Below are 4,714 nucleotides of genomic sequence, written 5' to 3'. Positions count from 1 at the left end.
TGCAAACATTCACCCTTTATTGCAGAGTAAAATTCAGAGAAAACATGGACAGATTAAAACATCAAAATTTAAGCAAATGTGGGATCTCTACTGATTTGAATTTTATTTAAACTGGAACTAATTTTCATAACTTCCTTACATACAATGAAGTCCCTTGAACAATACAGCAGTATTGATTTGAACTCTGTCTTCCTCCCCTCAGTCTCTCTTCTTCTGTATGTAATTATGTCGCCTAAATTAAGTTCTAAACAAACGGGACAGTAAAGATGTAATTCCACTCCCAAACGGTCTGAATTAAACAATGGGTTGATGTCGTCTTGCAGTTCCAACATTTGTGGACCCAAAAGGTGACTGTCCCATACCAGGACATTGATCCCAGGATGAGGTTCAGCCATGGATCCACTCTCCTCCCATTCAATCTCTGGAACCAGCATACCCTGACAAAAAAAAAAAAAAAAAAAAAAAAACTGTTTATGAACAGCACTGTTTTTTTTTTGTGTTTTAGATTATGTAGGAACAGACACCCACTAATAATAACTTATATTGTTGCTGGCAGGCAGACCTCATATCTCCATAACTGATTATAATTTGCAAATAAGTGATCCTTAACAAAGTAGTGACATTAGTACATATGATGGCTCATAATGCCATGCATTGTGATGCATTTTGAACTTGCAGATGTGCTATTCTTCCTACAAACAAACAATTTAGGGAAATTGTTTGCACCACACAACAATAATACTTTTCATTCATTTTTGATGAAAATTCCTTGTAGTCATTGTGATTTCATCATACTGTTCTTGATACTTTCCACTTTAGTCGAACTGCACACAAATCAGTTGTCCAGTACAGTGAGATTAAATAAAGCAGTGTTTTTCAACCAGTGTGTGTGCCGCGGCACAATAGTGTGCCGTGGGAGATGGTCAAGTGTGCCGTGGGGAATTGCCCTACTTCACTGATCTAAAACCATTTCCCATCTCCAGGAAATCAGCTCTTTGTTCATCCAAACAGGCACTGATAAAACACTGAGTAGTTAAGAATATGAGAGATCTTAAAATGACTTTTTCTTTGTGTTTATTTAATTCTATAAAATACATTTTGATAAGGTTGACGGTGCCGCGATTTAGCTGCAGCTATAACTGTGTAAGGAAAAGTCCCGCCCCTTTAACTGTCTCCGCCAATCATTCTTGAAGGCTTAATCACATGTCATCAGTCTGACAATCAGAAGTGGTTAAAGTCTTCACTTCCTTGTTCTTAATTCTGCTGGTAAAGTCTCTCAGTTCTAACAAAAATACCAGCTAAAGCTCGTCTTTAGCGGTGTAACTTTCCACAGATTCCGGTGTCAGACCGTGGAACAAGAGAACAAAGGTTGAAAAACACTGAAATAAAGCACTTACCCGGGGATCAGAAACAGGGTTCTGGGTCAAGCCCAACTGCCACAGCTGATTTGGTGTCATGCTTTGCTCCGTCCTGATTGGATGGCTGTCCCACGCGTCACTAAACACATCCAAACTGGCCTGAATGCGTGGTAGGAAAATATAGTGGCAGCAGAATACGTGATGTTACTGATATTGAGCAAGTCTTGGTCCTCAGGAGAGTGCAGGATGTTGTAATATAAACCAGTAACACTCATGAAGACATCACACCAGAGGGGCTCAATCCTGTATTTGGAAAAAAGCAAAAAGAAATATTATATTGTCAGATTTATTTTTAATACATCATTCACTTTTATGTATATATTAAAGCGTCTAAAACTAGGTTCAACTCACCGTTGATTGTGTGTACACTTTTGCTGCAATGAAGCTGTTTGTGTCAGTTCTACGTACTGTGAGCATTTACTCGGCTGTGCCCACATGTTCTCCTCCGTGATCTCCTCTCACCCTGACAATAACATGAAAATCATGTCTCAAACACATAATTACAAATGCATCGCCAATAGGGTACACATCAATTTAAAATGTAATGTTCTTATGTATGATGCCAATAAGTAGAATTTCTAGGTTAGATAAATTGCAGGAGTGGGTTACATGTATCTCTGGGGGAAACATTGAGGTGAGAGAGACTGTTAAGGGGGGGGGGGGGGGGGGGGTGTAAAATGTTATCCATGAGGGGAAAGAGTTTTAGAGTTGCCTTTGTTTTCAGAGGAGTCTAAAAAAGTTATTTTATTTTTGTACAAATAACCAAGTGCTTATACTGCCTGATATGTGAATGAAATATTTCTTTATGAATAACATGAATACCTCAGAGGAAAGCCATAAACGTTCACAGCGTCACTGAAGAAGGCCAAGTCTGCACAGTTGTTGTCTGCTATCTTCAGGTATAAGATCTATGGAATACAAGTACAAATACTTTCAACTGACAGATATTTACAGGGGCAAAAATGCTAAATTCCCAATTGATAGGTAAAACAGTAATACAATAGGATGATAAAATATGAAATAGAAGGGTATTTAATAATCCCTGAGGACATTTTTTAAAAATGGCCATCTTAAAAAAACACATAAACACACATGCATTACAAATAGAAATATCACAAAATAAAAAGATTGATAAAAAAAGGTAAATAATTGGAAAATCAGTGGGTAAAATTGAAAGAAATTACTTGTAAGATGCCCTGCCAGAGAGTTGTATTGCCTGATGTCAGGAGGAACAAAAGATTGTCACGCTGTCACGCTTCAGTAATTCCTGGAGAATAAATAAAAACACGACAAACATGGATTAGATCATTTAGCTGTCTGAGATTAAATTACATCATTTTCAAATATTTGAAAGGGGAATTTTTTAAAACACTCTTGCTATGATAATTTGAGCTTGTAGTAAAGAACAGAGTTAAAAATAAACAATCACACTGATCACAGGAAGCCTGTGTGTAATACAGTAACTTCTACTCAAATCACTCTTGACAGCATATTTCTCCCATCCACCCTTTCTGTGACTACTTATCGACTACAAAACAGCCTAAAAACATAATGTTTGGGATTCTTGTCATTTCGTCATTGAAAGTAAAGATACGGGGAATTTAGTGGCTGTCACTCTGACACAATCTCACAGGGCTGGTCAGCACAATACGCGTTCTAACGTTAGAAACTTAATGAGGCTTCTTTCATTCAACAGTGGATTCACGTCTGTTATATTTAAAAAATGCCGTTTTCATGAATGTCATATGAATTAACTTTGTTGCACAATCCACCCCATCTTAAAGTCTGGGTTGTGAAAAGACTGTGTCTAACTTTAACCCGGCTCGCGTTTACATAAAGGCAGCACACGGAACAGCTAACTAGTTAGCATAGCATAGCATCAGTGTTTAAACAAATCCCCGTCTCTAAATCAATACTTTTTATTAAACTTTCTGTGCTGCTGTAAATCCGGCATGCTTTTCCCCTTAGTTCTATCTGAATCATGGTAGAACCTACAGATCATTGGCTACAGGCGCTAGCTTGAACCGAAACCGGCTTGAAGTTCACCCACAAAGGCAGACACAACTTGAGTCGAAAGCCGGCTAGTTTCGAGGCCCCTGGTTGGTTGTAGTTACTCGTGTTGTGTGAAGAGCTGGTAAAACTTGACAAAACCATAAGTCCTCCCCCGCTTTAAAACCATTAAAAAACTATGACCGCACAGGCAAAGCAAAGCTAAGCTAATTAGCGGTGGGGGTACTCTGCAAACGACTCGGCTGAAATGTTTATAAAGCATTCACACATGTCACTTGGCTAAGGAGAACGCTTCAACTTAGTATTCAAGAACATTACAGGATGTACAACGAGGGAATAATAATCAAATAAGTGCATTACTTACGGGCTGAGACTGATCCCGTTCGGAAGAACTCTCCGCCATGTTTGCCGCCCGCGTCCTCCCAACTGCTGTGCTGAACAGCTCCCTCCCTCGTCAGTTGAGAGTGAAGAGTGTAAGGGGCCATTCGATTGGCTAAAAGCGAACCCGCCTGCTTTGCCGATGAGTTTGATTGACAGATTCACTAGCCAATGGTGAGATTAGTCGACCCGCTCCGTCAGATGAGTCTCAATATTCACCGTAGAAAAATCTCTCACACACACGGGGAGATTCACAAACGAGAACGGGATTTTGAATGCACAGTCTGCAATTCGAATGATCTGTGAGTTCACATCACATGTGTACCTAAAAATCACGTTTGTGAAGCACTTACTGTGCATTTCTGATACATTTATTGTGAATGTCTAAAATGTTTTTGTGAAAAACAGTGTGCACATTTGTGAGAAACACTTATTGTGCATTTGTAAAACATTTAGTGTGCATGTGTGAAACACAATGTGTGTGTTTGTGAAACACAGGGTGTGTATTTCCGAATTTATTTTTCACGTTTGCATAGAATGACATTTGTGAACCGGAGCGTGTGTATTTGTGAAACCGGTTGTGTGCATTTCTGATTATTGAGACTGAAATAACTCCATAAACACAAGAGGCCCTCAGCTCTCATCTGTTTGCCTAGCTGTTGGACAGGACAAGTTAAAAAAAAAAAAAAAATGCAATTGATGTTGTTGCCATTTAATGGTTTCTTTTTTAAATATTTTCATAATAAATTGTAATTTTTAAAATTAAATTATAAACTGCAAAATGTATTTTCATATTCCAAGCCTGAATTGCATATTGAATTGTCAAATGAAAAATGCATTTTCAAAATACATGATTAAATTTCAAATTGAATTGTCAATTAAGAATTACACAACACTTATTATTATTA

At 38.1% G+C, this 4,714-nt stretch overlaps 1 long non-coding RNA gene across 4 annotated transcripts; it reads right to left on the bottom strand.

Annotated features, from left to right (window-relative positions):
* LOC144994421 (uncharacterized) lies at window positions 1–4,417 on the bottom strand. 4 transcript variants are annotated; one of them, XR_013657955.1, is made up of 7 exons: window positions 3,793–4,417; window positions 3,469–3,558; window positions 2,603–2,685; window positions 2,241–2,326; window positions 1,770–1,881; window positions 1,398–1,661; window positions 1–437 (listed from the first exon to the last, which is right to left on the bottom strand). It is a non-coding gene; the product is annotated as an uncharacterized LOC144994421 (long non-coding RNA). The 4 variants fall into 4 exon arrangements; XR_013657952.1 differs by having other exon boundaries at window positions 3,469–4,414; XR_013657953.1 differs by having other exon boundaries at window positions 2,241–2,311; window positions 3,469–4,414.
* Window positions 4,418–4,714: the final 297 nt, after the last annotated feature.

The sequence above is a fragment of the Oryzias latipes genome, chromosome 9 (genome assembly GCF_053564925.1).
Source record: "Oryzias latipes strain Hd-rR chromosome 9, Olatipes_Hd-rR_3.1".
Taxonomy (NCBI): Eukaryota; Metazoa; Chordata; class Actinopteri; order Beloniformes; family Adrianichthyidae; genus Oryzias; species Oryzias latipes.
This window is presented reverse-complemented; position numbering and strand designations above follow the sequence as displayed.